The sequence below is a fragment of the Bos javanicus genome, chromosome 8 (assembly GCF_032452875.1).
Source record: "Bos javanicus breed banteng chromosome 8, ARS-OSU_banteng_1.0, whole genome shotgun sequence".
NCBI classification, from domain to species: Eukaryota; Metazoa; Chordata; class Mammalia; order Artiodactyla; family Bovidae; genus Bos; species Bos javanicus.
Genome location: NC_083875.1, coordinates 37467946 through 37485458, shown reverse-complemented (window position 1 = coordinate 37485458; position 17513 = coordinate 37467946). Strand labels below are relative to the sequence as shown.

Here is a 17513-nt window from a genome sequence, read left to right as displayed (position 1 = left end):
CAGTCACACACAGACTCCTTGATTCCACTTATATGAGTTATTTAAACTAGCTAAACTCACAGAAGTAAAGAATAGAATGGTCATTTTCAGGAACTTGGGAAAGGAAGTAGAGTGTTGCTAATTAATGGATGTCAAATTTCAGTTATGCAAAATAAGTTCTAGAGATCTGTTGTACAATACTGTGCCTATAAATAACAATTTCATATTATACACTTTAAAATCTGCTATGAAGGCAGAGCTCATGTTAACTCTTCTAATATACATTATCTAGCCTACAATGTCAACAGTGCTAAGGCTGACAAAACCTGACTTAGACTTTTTTGGAAGTTCAGTTTCCCCCATCTACACATGTATCCAACCTCACACCAGTTTTTTTAAGATAAAATGAGATAATGATGTAAAAGTTTCCATAATAACACGTAGCAAACATATACTATTCTCATTATTCATTGTAAATAATGATTTACTATAGTAATATTCATTGTTATAAACTAAATGTTCCTGCTAATTTGTTAAATATGCCACAATTTGCTCTTTTACCAGACTATTCCATTTTATTGGAGGTAGTCCTTATAGTCTATACCAAACTCACCTGTTTTCTAATAGCTCAGGGAATGTGACTCGACTTTACCATTTACCACATAATGTTAGTTGTGTATCTTCTTATATATACTATTTTTCTCCTTGAGAATCTGGATTGTACCTCACTTTTGCTGCTAGCCTGAAATCAACACTCAGTAAATGGTAGAGTAGGTTATTTGAAATGTCCAGTTATAAATGGATGTCAGTTGTTGAAATCATCATGCCACTTAGGAATGCTCTCAGCTGCCAGTCACTGCAAACTTGACTTACATTGTCCCCAAAGATGGAAGGGGTTTAATGTAGACTGTTGCAGGCCCAACAGTGTCAGACTTGAGATGTCAGTACTAACATCTCTCAGTTCATTGGCCTTTTCACTTCAGCTATAGGTATCACCAACCATCCTCAGGGTGGAAAGTAGAAGAAGTGAGGGCATTGCTTAGGCCGCATGTATAATTTAATTTCAGTAAACAATAACTTTTCTAGAAGCTTCCCTAATTGAATTTTACATACATGTCATGACCGGGAAGTAGAATACAAACTCCCCTCTGCAAAAAAAAAAAAAAAAAAGACTGGGGAAGTACATAAATTTTCAATCTCTATATTGGAATGTTCCAGGGACAAGGGGAATGACAGTGGTTTTGGGAGCCATCCACACTAGATTCCTCGGGTGATCCGGGTACAGTAGTAATTTTGAGATAAACATGCTTTTCATGAAGCTAATAATTAAAAAGGAGAGTTAGCAGTTAAAGTACTTCTAGAAATGTGTGATACTACATTGGTTAAAAATGAAAGCTCCCTCTAATTTTATATTTCCATTAAATACAAAATGGGTCTCAAAAGGATCCATAAAGTAGAACAAATACCAAGAGTGCAGAATTGTTCAGTTATACTTTTTTAAAAAAGTATCAGCGTGTTTATAATCTTTTATTTTAAATAAATCAGTAATAAAAAGGAAGTAGCAAACCTTTGCCATTAGCAGAATGTGGGGGGAACTCTAGTATATGATTCCTTCTCCCATTTGGAGCTAACACCCCACTGATACAATGTTGAAGGAGAGAGCATCTTTCCTTCCATCATAGAGCCTGAACAGGAAAGCTGCTTCTTCTCTCCATGGCTTCATAGCAGGGAACAAGCAGCCGGAAGACCTGGTCTCCATCAGCTGGACCTTCCTGCCTAGGACTTTGAATTCTTTAATGAAAATACCGAAAGAAATTATTCCTGATAGCTGTGAGAATGGCCAGCAGCAGTGGGGCTCTGCAGCTGTGAAAGGCATTTCTTGACAGACAATTTCTGTTAAAATATTGTTTGATGTATTTATTGTGTTCTTTCAAAAAATTCACTTCTTTGTTTAAAACATTTGAAACCAGCTATAGGTTTGCAAACAAAACCCTTGACTGATAGCATAACTATTCATAGATAAGCATATTTTTGCTTACAAAGTTAAGGTCAAATAGAGTTTATGAAGTTGTATGACAAAAATAAGCTTACGTCGTATTTTTTCCTACTTGCAAACTTAAGGTAAGATTGTTAGTAATATGTGGACAAAAGGCCCCAGATAGAGAAATAGGAATATAAATAGTCTCCAATCTGGCATTTTCGAATTTGAGGCATGTATAGTGTGAACAAAACAAACTCCTGCTGTTTCAACAAATTCTCGGCACAATTTCACCCTTAATTCCTTATCAAGCAGCAGGTTTGTCTATTAACCAAACTCATACACAAAGTGTATTTCCTTGGTTCCTTCCATTATATTTTTCCTTTGTTATTACTGGTTGAGAAATTAATGAGAACAAACTCTCCTATCCAACCATAGCAAGTACAGAAAACCAAAAAGAGCACTTTTGATAAAGCTAGTATAGATGAAGCTAGGACTTCATGAATCAGAGCTAACACACACAGTGATAATGGAAACATCTTATCCACATCTGATTTGCTCACATATAGTTATTTAGATAACAAATAACACAGTCCTGGATAGGGAGACTCTGATTTGATTTCAATCTCATAGTCCAAGTAAATATAAAATGCTGTCAACCCAGCAGACATAAATCTCTACTATCTCATTTTTATCACAGTCTCTGCATTTGGAAAAATATAAGTGAAAAGGCATTTTGTCCTACCTTGTTTAGTACACAATTACATGGTTTAAAGGAGATAAAAATTTCAAATTGTTAGAACGATAGCATTGCTCAAATGATTGTTAGAAACTAAAGCATTCCCCTTCCCACAAATGTAGGCACAGGGAAAATAAAACCAAAAAACAAAAAACAGTAGGAATGAAAAATGTTAATTGTTTCATGTTCTTCTATTTTTGGTCTTAATGACCACAGGCTGTGTGCCACTGAGTAAAATACTCATTTGGAGAAAAAGACTATTGCATGACATATTTCAATTAAGGACAATTTAGACTAATTCTAAGAAAACTCCTACATACTGTACTTGCCATAAACTAAGCAATCCACTTAGGAACCAAATGAACGTGTGTGAACCACGTGGGTGAATTATGATTGCCCTGGGGATCCTGGTTTTACTTTTCCTTGTCCTTGTAGGATTAAATAACTTTTGCAACATAAATATCAACAAATGACTATAGCAGTCTGATCAGGCCTTTGGATTCAAAGAAATGCTATTGCTGTGAAAATACTCAGCTATCTGAGTAACAGGAAGTGTCCATGGGTGTGTCTGCTAACTCATTCATCACTGCCAAGGTGCTGATTCTGCTAACCCATCTGTCTCACACGAGCACCTGTGAATGACCTTGGCCCCAGGAGCAAGGCTCTTCACTTAATCATTTAACCCATGCCAGATTTTCAGTCACCTCTTCTCTTTTCTCTGCTATAAATCCATCCATTTTTTAAACCTTCCCAGAGCACATCCTATCCATTCACATTGTGCCCTTTGGAATATCTTTGCTTATGGCAGTAGTGGGTGGAGAAGTCCTGGTATTACTTTATGAATGTATCTTGAGGCTGTCTTTTCCAATGAATGGGAAATTCCTTCAGGACAGCGTCCATCGCCTCCCTTCTTCATTTCTCAGGGTGACACAGCAGGAATATAGATAATATAGCCTATTAGGGAAAAGTAATTTTTCTAAGACAACCATTCCTAGTTTCTAGTTGTCCAAAGTCTTAGCCAGATTGCTCCCTGCTACTTGATGAGAAGTATTCCCTCCTCCATCTCCCTGTCTATCTTCTCACATATCAGAAAAATATACAACTTTGACAGGCATCTGGGACTATTTGCACTTGGAGGTTTCCAACTGGTAACAGAGATTCAAACCAATTCTTATCTCTAATCCTGGTAAAGCATTAAGCACAGATTCAAGTGCTCTTTTTTTTTTTTTTTTTTTTTTTCAGTTACTAATTGTCAGTTTTTTTCTTTCTTCTTATTGTTATTTTTTTTTTTAATTTTTTTTTATTTTTTTTTTTTATTCTTCCAATTTTATTTTATTTTTAAACTTTACATAATTGTATTAGTTTTGCCAAATATCAAAATGAATCCGCCACAGGTATACATGTGTTCCCCATCCCGAACCCTCCTCCCTCCTCCCTCCCCATACCATCCCTCTGGGTCGTCCCAGTGCACCAGCCCCAAGCATCCAGCATCATGCATCGAAACTGGACTGGCAACTCGTTTCCTACATGATATTTTACATGTTTCATTGCCATTCTCCCACATCTTCCCACCCTCTCCCTCTCCCACAGAGTCCATAAGACTGTTCTATACATCAGTGTCTCTTTTGCTGTCTCGTACACCGGGTTATTGTTACCATCTTTCTAAATTCCATATATATGCATTAGTATACTGTATTTATGTTTTTCCTTCTGGCTTACTTCACTCTGTATAATAGGCTCCAGTTTCATCCACCTCATTAGAACTGATTCAAATGTATTCTTTTTAATGGCTGAGTAATACTCCATTGTGTATATGTACCACAGCTTTCTTATCCATTCATCTGCTGATGGACATCTAGGTTGCTTCCACGTCTTGGCTATTATAAACAGTGCTGCGATGAACATTGGGGTACACGTGTCTCTTTCCCTTCTGGTTTCCTCAGTGTGTATGCCCAGCAGTGGGGTTGCTGGATCATAAGGCAGTTCTATTTCCAGTTTTTTAAGGAATCTCCACACTGTTCTCCATAGTGGCTGTACTAGTTTGCATTCCCACCAACAGTGTAAGAGGGTTCCCTTTTCTCCACACCCTCTCCAGCATTTATTATTTGTAGACTTTTGGATCGCAGCCATTCTGACTGGTGTGAAATGGTACCTCATAGTGGTTTTGATTTGCATTTCTCTGATAATGAGTGATGTTGAGCATCTTTTCATGTGTTTGTTAGCCATCTGTATGTCTTTTTTGGAGAAATGTCTATTTAGTTCTTTGGCCCATTTTTTGATTGGGTCGTTTATTTTTCTGGAGTTGAGCTGTAGGAGTTGCTTGTATATTTTTGAGATTAGTTGTTTGTCGGTTGCTTCATTTGCTATTATTTTCTCCCATTCTGAAGGCTGTCTTTTCACCTTGCTAATAGTTTCCTTTGATGTGCAGAAGCTTTTAAGGTTAATTAGGTCCCATTTGTTTATTTTTGCTTTTATTTCTAATATTCTGGGAGGTGGGTCATAGAGGATCCTGCTGTGATGTATGTCAGAGAGTGTTTTGCCTATGTTCTCCTCTAGGAGTTTTATAGTTTCTGGTCTTACGTTTAGATCTTTAATCCATTTTGAGTTTATTTTTGTGTATGGTGTTAGAAAGTGGTCCAGTTTCATTCTTTTACAAGTGGTTGACCAGATTTCCCAGCACCACTTGTTAAAGAGATTGTCTTTAATCCATTGTATATTCTTGCCTCCTTTGTCGAAGATAAGGTGTCCATATGTGCGTGGATTTATCTCTGGGCTTTCTATTTTATTCCATTGATCAATATTTCTGTCTTTGTGCCAGTACCATACTGTCTTGATAACTGTGGCTTTGTAGTAGAGCCTGAAGTCAGGTAAGTTGATTCCTCCAGTTCCATTCTTCTTTCTCAAGATCGCTTTGGCTATTCGAGGTTTTTTGTATTTCCATACAAATTGTGAAATTATTTGTTCTAGCTCTGTGAAGAATACTGTTGGTAGCTTGATAGGGATTGCGTTGAATCTATAAATTGCTTTGGGTAGTATACTCATTTTCACTATATTGATTCTTCCAATCCATGAACATGGTATATTTCTCCATCTATTAGTGTCCTCTTTGATTTCTTTCACCAGTGTTTTATAGTTTTCTATATATAGGTGTTTAGTTTCTTTAGGTAGATATATTCCTAAGTATTTTATTCTTTCCGTTGCAATGGTGAATGGAATTGTTTCCTTAATTTCTCTTTCTGTTTTCTCATTATTAGTGTATAGGAATGCAAGGGATTTCTGTGTGTTGATTTTATATCCTGCAACTTTACTGTAGTCATTGATTATTTCTAGTAATTTTCTGGTGGACTCTTTAGGGTTTTCTATGTAGAGGATCATGTCATCTGCAAATAGTGAGAGTTTTACTTCTTCTTTTCCAATTTGGATTCCTTTTATTTCTTTTTCTGCTCTGATTGCTGTGGCCAAAACTTCCAAAACTATGTTGAATAGTAATGGTGAAAGTGGGCACCCTTGTCTTGTTCCTGACTTTAGAGGAAATGCTTTCAATTTTTCACCATTGAGGATAATGTTTGCAGTGGGTTTGTCATATATAGCTTTTATTATGTTGAGGTATGTTCCTTCTATTCCTGCTTTCTGGAGAGTTTTTATCATAAATGGATGTTGAATTTTGTCAAAGGCTTTCTCTGCATCTATTGAGATAATCATATGGTTTTTATTTTTCAATTTGTTAATGTGGTGTATTACATTGATTGATTTGCGGATATTGAAGAATCCTTGCATCCCTGGGATAAAGCCCACTTGATCATGGTGTATGATCTTTTTAATGTGTTGTTGGATTCTGATTGCTAGAATTTTGTTAAGGATTTTTGCATCTATGTTCATCAGTGATATTGGCCTGTAGTTTTCTTTTTTTGTGGGATCTTTGTCAGGTTTTGGTATTAGGGTGATGGTGGCCTCATAGAATGAGTTTGGAAGTTTACCTTCCTCTGCAATTTTCTGGAAGAGTTTGAGCAGGATAGGTGTTAGCTCTTCTCTAAATTTTTGGTAGAATTCAGCTGTGAAGCCGTCTGGACCTGGGCTTTTGTTTGCTGGAAGATTTTTGATTACAGTTTCAATTTCCATGCTTGTGATGGGTCTGTTAAGATTTTCTATTTCTTCCTGATCCAGTTTTGGAAAGTTGTACTTTTCTAAGAATTTGTCCATTTCTTCCACGTTGTCCATTTTATTGGCATATAATTGTTGATAGTACTGTGTGTTTCTATGTGTAACAGCCAAGGGTTGGATCTGTGTTTTTTGTTTACCTTTGTATCAAAAACATTAGCCTAGAAGTTAGTGTGTTGTAGACCCTGTCTGTTCATATATTGAGCAAATAGATGTAAGCATTCCCTAAGTGCTAACACTTGTCAAGGTGCTGGAAATACAGTAGTGGACAAAAGACTCATATATTCCTGACTTCTTGGGCTTAGAGTCTGACTTATAAAAGAGTAAGAGCTAAGACTGAGCAGTGCTTACTCTGTGCCTGATACTTTTTTAGAAACATTACATATATCTTTGACTTTTAATTTCATACTAACCAGGCAGTGAGATACTATTAAACTGAGATGCTTTGTTGAATAAATAATACATATATACCAAATGTTATAATATATTTTACTATACCATAATATACAGTATATATTTATTAAGTGATGTAACATATATACATAAAAGCAAACTGTTAACATATAACATATAGCATATGATATACACAATACATATAAAATGTATGTTTATGTATGTGTAAATATGCACATATATACCTATATAAAATAAATGCTTATGTACAGATACACAATATATAACACTGAAGGAAATAATGCTGCTCTAATATGTTTGATGGCTGAAGTGTGCTGGCCTGTTCCTTCATCCTCAGCCACCTTCCCCACATCTCCCGAGGCACCTCCTCAAATCTCAGTTTGAAAGCCCTCATCTAGCTCTGGGTTTTCATTTATACGTGGACATGCTGAGATTCAGAGAGAGAAAGTGACTTGTTTAAGGTCTCAAAACTAAGTAATGGCTGAGCCAACGTTAGAAATCTGATCTTCAGGTGAAAAAACTGAAGCTCAGGGATTTTGTCACATGTTCAGAGCTCACAGGTAGTAAGTGATAAAACTACAGTTACATTATGATTTGCCCTATTCTTCCCTGTGTTCATTAAACTGAGCCCAGACACGCTGGCATTAACTTTCCTTTACAGGTATATTCCTGGCATCCCTCAGTCCAAAGCTCTACTCTGGCCTCAGTTTCAGTTCAGTTCAGTTGCTTGGTTGTATCCAACTCTTGTGACCCCATGAACTGCAGCACGCCAGGCTTCCCTGTCTGTCATCAATTCCCAGAGCTTGCTCAAACTCATGTCCATTGAGTCGGTGATACCATCCAATCATCTCATCCTCTGTCAGCCTCTTCTCTTGTCCTCAATCTTTCTCAGCATCGGGGTCTTCTCCAGTTAGTCAGTTCTTGCCATCAAGTGGCCAAAATATTGGAGTTTCAGCTTCAACATCAGTCCTTCCAATGAAAACTAAGGACTGATTTCCTTTAGGATTGACTGGTTGGATCTCTTTTCAGTCCAAGGGACCTGTAAGAGTCTTCTCCAACACTGCATTTCAAAAGCATCAATTCTTCAGCACTCAGCTTTCTTTATAGTCCAACTCTCACATCCATATATGACTACTGGAAAAACCATAGCTTTGACTGGACAGACCTTTGTTGGTAATGTCTCTGCTTTTTAATATGCTGTCTGGGTTGGTCATAGCTTTTCTTCCAAGGAGCAAGTGTCTTTTAATTTCATGGCTTCAGTCACCATCTGCAGTGATTTTGGAGCCCAAGAAAATAAAGTCTGTCACTGTTTCTATTGTTTCCCCATCTATTTGCCATGAAGGGATGGGACCAGATGCCATGATCTTAGTTTTCTGAATGTTAAGTTTTAAGCCAACTTTTTCTCTCTCCTCTTTCACTTTTATCAAGAGGCTCTTTAGTTCCTCTTCGCTTTCTGTCGTAATGGTGGTGTCATCTGCATAGCTGAGGTTATTTATATTTCTCCTGGCAATCTTGATTCCAGCTTGTGATTCATCCAGGCCGGCATTTCACAAGAGTACAGTTTGTGATGTACTCTACATTTAAGTTAAATAAGCAGGGTAAGGTGACAATATATGGCTTTGACATACTCCTTTCCCAATTTGGAACGAGTTCGTTCCAGGTCTAGTTCTGGCTGTTGTTTTATGAGCTGCATACAGGTTTCTCAGGGGTCAGGTAAGGTGGTCTGGTATTCCCATCTCTTTAAGAATTTTCCACAGTTTGTTGTGATCCACAAAGTCAAAGGCTTTGGTATAGTCAATAAAGCAGAAGTAGATGTTTTTCTGAAACTCTCTTGCTTTTTTGATGATCCAATGGATGTTGGCAATTTAATCCCTGGTTCCTCTGCCTTTTCTAAATCCAGCTTGAACATCTGGAAGTTCTCGGTTCATGTACTGTTGAAGCCTAGCTTGAGGGATTTTGAGCATTACTTTGCTAGTGTGTGAGACGAGTGCAATTGTGTGGTAGTCTGAACATTCTTTGGTATTACCTGTCTTTGGGATTGGAATGAAAACTGACCTTTTCCAGTCCTGTGGCCACTGCAGAGTTTTCCAAATTTTCTGGCATATTGAGTGCAGTGCTTTCACAGCATCATCTTTTAGGATTTGAAATAGCTCAACTGGAATTCCATCACCTCCACTAGCTTTGTTTGTAGTGATGCTTCCTAAGGCCCACTTGACTTTGCATTCGAGGATGTCTGGCTCTAGGTGAATGATCACAGCATTGTGATTATCTGGATCATTAAGATCTTTTTTGTATAGTTCTTCTGTGTATTCTTGCCACCTGTTCTTAACATCTTCTGCTTCTGATATGTCCATACCATTTCTGTCCTTTATTGTGCCCATCTTTGTATGAAATAGTCCCTTTGTATCTCTAATTTTCTTGAAGAGATCTCTCATCTTTCCCATTCTATTATTTTCCTCTATTTCTTTACATTGATCACTTAGAAAGGCTTTCTTATCTCTCTTTGCTATTCTTTGGGACTAGTTTTTCATCCCTTAAATAGACTGGCAACAATAAGTACCAATATCTCCTGTTTTGTTCTTCTTTCTCAAGATTCTTTGGGGTATTTGGCCTTTTTGCTCCTGTACAAATTTTAGAACTATTTACTCCAGTTCTATGAAAAATTCTGTTGGTATTTTAATAGGAATTCCATTGAATTTTTAGATATTCTCAGTTAGTACGGACATTTTAATAATATTAATTTTTCCAGTCCGTGAGCATTGCATATCTTTGTGTTTGGTGTCTTTTTTTTTTTTTTTTTTCATCAGTGTCTTAGAGATTTTCTAATATAGGTCTTTTACCTCCTTGGTTAGATTTATTCTTAGGTATTTTGTTGTTCTTTATTTAATTGTAAATGGGATTACACTCTTAATTTCTCTTTCTTCTAGTTCATTGTTAGTATAGGAAATGCAACAGATTTATGTGTATTAATATTTTTATCCCACAACTTTATTGAATTCATTAATGAGTTCTAATATTTTTGGGGTAGTGTCTTTGGGATTTTCTGTATAGAATCATGTCATCTGCAAATAGTGTCAGTTTTGCTTCTTCCATTCCAATTTGAATTCCTTTTGTTTCTTTTTCTTGCCTGATTGCTGTGACTAAGGGCCCTGCATTTTCATTTTGCGCTGGACTCTGAAACTTCTTGATATGTAGCCACTCCTGCATGTGTTTCTTCACGTGATATGTTATGTAAATGACTATTGTAATAGGTAACACTGAGAAACAGTTTGTCTCCTCTGATGGATTATGAGCTCCTTGAAGCCTAGGACTTGTCTTATTTAGCATTGTATCCTCAGCACCAGTGGATGGAACCAGTGATGAAGTTCAAGGCTCAGGAATATCCTTCTCTCTGTTCCATAATAGTCTCCTAATTTGGAGAAAATGTTTGACCTCTAGGAAAGTGCTTGGCCTCTAGGCAGTTTGAATATTCACTCCGGGACAAGGTCCTTACCTTCCCAGTGTTGAAACTATTAACACTCATATTGCAGAAACACATAGAAGGCACATACCCCTTTCTCCTGCTTTGGTTGGTTTCCAAAACATGTATGCTGAGAAGGATTGGAAACATTTGATAGCTGCATAGATGAGGTGAAAATGTTTTGAAGCAAAAGGAACTGACTTATTCCACTAATGATGATTCGGTTCAGGGATAGCATTGTGGTATAATCATATCAACATCTTTAACCAGTGCTATTCCTGAAGATATGGTTGAGCAAAAGTTACAGTGACCTACACAAGACTTTTCTAAAATTAGACTTTTATAAATAAGTCCCCTTTGCTATATAACTAATGAATTGGTATCTGCTCATTTTCCCCCCATTGTTTAGTACATAGAGGTTTCACATTGCATTTAGAAATAGAAAGAGGGACTGGAAGAGGTAAACCAGAGTTAGAGGAAGGAGCAGATTGGAAGGCAGAGTTGCGATCACAGTGCTGTTATCAGCTTGACTTTATCAATAATCCCAGACAAGAAAGAACAGTCCAGATTGAGCAATAGTGATGATGGCAAGGTCAGCCTGGTAGAGGATGCAGCACTTAATAAGCTCCAAGGATCATGTTAGCTGAGCATCTACACCTCAGTGTGAGAGTATTACATAGAGATTCTGCTGCACTGTGCATTTGTTTCAGGCCTGTACTAGGACCTGGGAGCAGAGAGAAGAAAAACATAGACTTGGTCCTCAGAAAGCAGTAGTATGGTTAAGAGTAGGTGGTTAAGAGCTGCGAGACTGGGGCTAAAGTATTGGGTTCGAAATTGCTTGGCCACTTTCTGGCTGAGAAATCTAGTCCTAGTTACTTAACCACTCCGTACTTGAGTTTCCTCATCTGTATGATTGAATAGTTCTATTTCTTACTACAAATATTTCCTGTAGGGTTGAGTCAATACATAAAAGTGACTTAGCATAAAATGCTAACAACATATGAACAATACATAAATACGCTTAGCCAGGTGTAATCTGGGAAGGAAGACCTATGTTACAAGAGGCCCTTAACATGAGAAGGATGAAGCCAAATTCCTGAAGCCTAGAGTGACACACTACTAATAACAAACACCAAACAGGTTTAGCAGTGATGACTGTGGGTCACATAATTAGGACACAAAATAGATACCTTAGTAGACTTAATCTCTGCTGCTGCTGCTGCTAAGTTGCTTCAGTTGTATCTGACTCTGTATGACCCCATACACGGTAGCCCACCAGGCTCCCCCGTCTCTGGGATTCTCCAGGCAAGAACACTGGAGTGGGTTGCCATTTCCTTCTCCAATGCATGAAAGTGAAAAGTGAAAGTGAAGTTGCTCAGTCGTGCCCGACTCTTAGTGACCCCATAGACTGCAGCCTACCAGGCTTCTCAATCCATGGGATTTTCCAGGCAAGAGTACTGGAGTGGGTTGCCATTGCCTTCTCCGAGACTTAATCTCTGGAAGCTTTCAAATCACATATGATGTGCTTTTAGCAGAGGGCATAGGTTCAGAAGACTGTTGTGTGTGCATTTGGCAGTAGGGAGGGATTTCTCTTACTCTCCTATCACCTTGTGACGTTTTCTATTTCAGTAAATATCAGTAGATACCAAAGGTCTAAAACAGAAAAAGGAGGGAATTGTCATTACTGAATGTCTTCACTGGTTCCCTAATGTCTTACAGTGTCTTGCAGCTACACTGTGACAAGGGCCATGTGCCAGCAACAGCTTTAGTCTCTGTACCACTGTGGAGAGGGATCACCCTGGCTGGGCCAGTTTCTGCCGAAAGATGAGGGATGCAGACAGCAGACAGAGGGTCATCGAAATGTTTCTGTTGTTTATGAGTTAATCTGAACTGTTCACAAATGAAAATGCTGTTGGTCTTCTGAGTCTAGTTTTTCTTTCTCATCTCTTCTTTCCTTTTCAAGACAGCCAGCTTTCCAATGAAATTCACATCCTAGATAAGACCCTTGCTGCACAGGCAAGATAGCTGACATCAAGGCTCACAGACGATGTAAGTTATGACCAAATCAAAACCGCTTCTCTGGGTCCTGTCTGACAGAGATATGACATTTATATTAATATTTGACAAAGTTTCTCAATTAGTGATAGATGAACTGAAGCTCATCTTCATAGTGAGGTGATGTAATTTTCCCTTTTTAGATGATATTTGCATTGTAAATCTTTTTGAGGGCAGGAATGCTACATTTTTGCAATGTAATACTATCACAAAGCAGACCTATCGTGAGAGGAAGATTTTTTCTTTAGACAGAATCTGAGAAATAGTGCATTTCATATAAAAATAGTGCATTTCATATAACATTTTGAAGCAGATTGAGCAGAAGACTGCCGGAGAATTAGTTACTGCAGGAGTGGGAAGTGATTAACTCTGCGGGCCCTTTCAAGTCCACAAGGTTCCTTGCATCAAGGTGTGGCTGTAACATGGTGAATATAGTAATAGGGGGCCCTGGACTCTCAGATCATACTGGCTTTGTAAATATTAGATATTCATTTTCTAGAGAGTCTCATGATTCCCTCAGATGGATTTCATTTGATTATTTTTCCTAAAATAATTTCTATTTAAAGGCAACTTTAAAACTCAAAGATTTTCACTTTGGCCACCTTAAACCCATTTTAATGGGTCAGAATTCTAAGCAGAGAGTCACCGCTTGGGAGAAAAAAATCCTTAAATTTCTTTAACAAGAGATAGATCCAATTTTTACTCAACTCTGGAAAAAAAATGCATTATATGTTTCCCTTGATTAAATTTTCTTTTAATTCAAGTCTTAAAAATAGCATTTATATTGCTGGGCTTGAAAACATTTTCTAGATTGTCTTAGTACTGTTTTATATGTTACTGCACTGTTTGCATGGCCACAGAAGTGATCTGTTCTCCTTTTGGGTTTTCTCCCTACTTTAGCTTCAGCCAAAAATGAAGCATTAATCCCACGTTTTGGGCAGACATCTTGCCTGTTCCTAAGAAACTCAACTTCCAGCCAGTATTATTGGAGAGCTTTTAAAATGTGTCTCTACAGGCACAGACTACAGAGTGGAAAATGGATTGTGGAAAATTTAGGAATATTAGGACTGTGTTCCTCTCAAAATTTGCAAGTGCATGTCTTTTAAGAAAAGATGAGCAAGGACCCTTTTCTCAGCTGCCTACCAACATTATGCTTCAATCATGGTGAGCATTTGTCTGCCACTACCTCAAAGTAATATCTTCCACAACAACAAACCACAGTGTGTGTGTCTTCAGCAAAATGTAGCTACTTACCTTCATGTAGCTTTGGGTCCAAAGCATCCTTCCTGCACACCCTCCTCCCCTTCCTCATTGATTTCACATATTTGGATTTTCAAATGAAAGGGAAAATTTCTACACAATCAAAAGTGAAGCTCAAGTCTTGAGAAATAACCTGCTGCTGCTGCTGCTGCTAAGTCACTTCAGTCGGGTCCAACTCTGTGCGACCCCATAGACGGCAGCCCATCAGGCTCCCCCATCCCTGGGATTCTCCAGGCAAGAACACTGGAGTGGGTTGCCATTTCCTTCTCCAATACATGAAAGTGAAAAGGGAAAGTGAAGTCACTCAGTCGTGTCCGACTCTTCATGACCCCATGGACTGTAGCCCACCAGGCTCCTCCATCCATGGGATTTTCCAGGCAAGAGTATTGGAGTGGGGTGCCATTGCCTTCTCCGGAGAAATAACCTAAGACCACCCAAATAATCACATGCAGAGGCTGTTAATTTAGAACTCGCCGAAGCAATTAGCTGCCACTGTTTGTGTTTGACAGTGACTCAAAGGCAGGTAAGAGGGTGGGAAAGATTTCAAGTGAATAAAGAGACGGCTTCAGTTATGCTCTGATTTGAGTTTGTTGGTATGCAAAACTGGAGGCAGCTAACATGAGTATCTCATGGGATTGTTTGGGGAGCATGTTTGACTTTCTTTGGTTGATCTTAAGATAGAAGGATGAGGGGTAGAGGAGGGACAGCAAAGTTGAAAGTCCGCGACCAAGTTTTTACTATTCTGGACCAACTGCTGGAGACATTGTGGGTTGACTTCCTGGACTTCTTATTTGGATCAGAATTTATGTCATAGGTGGCCTGGCAGTTGTCCACCTCTGCATTCAGTCTCTCGGTCTCGGTAAAGGACTCACCTGAGAGTGAAGGTGTAGAGCTGTGCTGTCCTGTACAGTAACCTCTAGTTTTGTATGGTATTGAGCATTTGAAATGTAGTTAATCTGAAATGAAATGTGCTCTAAATGTACAATGCACACTGAATTTCAGAGCCTCCTTATGAAAAAAGAGAGAAATAATATTAATGATGTTTTAATATTGAGCAGGTGTTAAATGACAATATTGGGGATATATTAGGTTGAATGAAATATATTACTAAGATTAATTTCACCTCTTTCTTTTTTACTTTTTTTATAGTGCCCAGGAGAAAAAAAAAATTAAATACCATATGTGGGTCACATTTGTGACTTGCACTGTATTCTTCTAGACAGTAATGAAATGGAGGGTTGATGTATTAAAGTCTCAGGAGTGAAGGTGGTGTTTTCCCTGAGAATCCTTTACAAATGCTATGTATTATACATTTTCCATAACCAGGGCAGAGCAGTTCATAATGAGATGGCCCTTTTATGACTCAGGAGCTAAGGAGAAAAGACTTACCTGTTCAAAATATCACTACTTACAATTTTCATAGGATTGGTTCTACATATCTTTGGGGGGAGGCTGCATTTTGGTTTAGGCAATCCTTTTAAGGTACCTTTTAATTATATAAATACCAAATAATACAAGAGGTGAATTGAATGGATGAATCCCTAACTGGTATTAAAAACTGAAAGAGCTGCTTTTCTAAACTGAAGAGATTATCATGGTGTTAACATTTTTCTCTTTTCTAAAGAAAGAAGCTAGCAAGCAAACATAACAAGCAGAGCCTAGGATTCAGGAAGGAGAGAGCTGAGCAGAACTCTCTGTCCTTATTTCTGAGGATGAGGGTGTCCTAGGAGTAGAGTGGCTGTCATTTGAGAGCTAAGGAGGAAGCCGACTCTAGGGGACCCCCTACAGTGAAATTTGAGGAGAAGTAATGTCTAATAACCAGTTTTAAACTCTCCTCTTTATCTCTCGTAACTTTTTCTTTTCTTTTCTTTTCAATATCCTCAAGTCTGTAACGAAGTCAGACATTGGAGTTGGTTTGGCACTTCCTCAGGGAAACAGAAGGAAGGACCACATCCACATGTAGGGTGGCTGAAGCATGTGCATCAAATCCTTCACTTCCATCCTCCTCCTTTGTAGCACGATTTGTTTAGACACAAGCATTTAAAAGAAGACATCCCACTTTAATACCGTAAAACTATTACCCACTATTGTCTTCTGTGAATCTTTCTTCTGTTGCCTCAAGAATGTAGAACTGTAGCCAGTCTCAAAGGGTGCATACTATTGAAAGGGTTACTGAAGATTAAAAATAGCAGGCAGTTTATCTTGGGCTGCTGGGTATTGGTTTACTTTCCTCACAAAAACAGGCTTTAATTACAGAGCAAAGAATAAACTGGACTTGATTGCTCCTCCAAAAGACTGACATTTCAGTCTCTCCCACAAAATACTTATTGATGTTGATGTACGAGAAAGAGAAGAGTCAGAATACAAAGGAGCTTTGTGTTGCCAGCAGTTGGGAAAGCATCTTTTGTCTTCCCAACTTAGTCATTTTGATATGGAAGTCAGTGTGAGAGAATAAATATCAAACAGAACATTGTCATTTTCAGAATCTCTTTTGTGACTGTATTTTAGAAAACACCCACAGTAAGACAATTGAAGTGTGTGTGTTTTGTTTTTTTTTGAGCTGCTAGAAGAAAAAAAAAAACAAAAACTGACCGAATCCCAAATTCATGTTTAGGAAAAGATATTATTTATAATAATTATACTGCATTTTCCACACATGTTGAAAGACAGATGATTAAATATTCAAAAAGGAGAGGAAAAAGCCTCATTCACAATAATTGGTGACACATAAACCCCTCTGTGAATGCAGTTTGGGTTTAATTAAAATGCATATGCAGTGATATATTCCAAAAGAAGAGACAGTACCAGATAGTCAGGACTAAAGCTGTTGGAGTCTTTTCCTACCCCAGCAAGGGGCTTCAATAACATACCTTAGAAAAATATTCCTTGCAAATAGGTAAACAGCTGCTGTTAGCTAGACAAAGAAAGTAGACCACGGCGGATAATGTGTAAATAGAAAGAAATCCATCTGAAAACAACTCTTAAGAACACAAGTAAAGGGATGCCATTAGGAGTGACCATCAGATGGGCAGTGCAGATAGAGAGATTTTGATGAAGAAATACACATAGCTAGAAATATTTTCTGATGTGTATTATGAACTCCAGACTCTCAGGTTATTGGCTAGTGCTCTTACTTTTTTCCTGAATTGTTACAGCAAGTCCCAAAAAGATGGAGTGAAGAGAGAGAACGAGAGAGAGAAATAGAGAACATTTTTCATTGATTCCAAAGAATATAAAAGCAAGAAGTTTTATTTAAATATTATTTTCCAAAATGAGAAGAAAATGAAATCAAACTGGATATTTAAGAAAATAAAAAGGTGATGTGAAATATCTCTAAAGTCCACAGGATTTCTTACCATTCCTCAAGAGAGTGTGACATTTGTAGGGAGATAGGAGGACTCCAAAACAAGATTTCACTCACAGTCAGCTTAAGCTAGTTCTTGGCACCCTTAAATCCTCATCATTCTCAA

At 37.9% G+C, this 17513-nt stretch overlaps 1 long non-coding RNA gene across 1 annotated transcript in view; it reads left to right on the top strand.

Annotated features, from left to right (window-relative positions):
- Positions 1–17513, top strand: part of LOC133252597 (uncharacterized) — a 468796-nt gene that overhangs the window by 139576 nt on the left and 311707 nt on the right. The window lies entirely within an intron of this gene.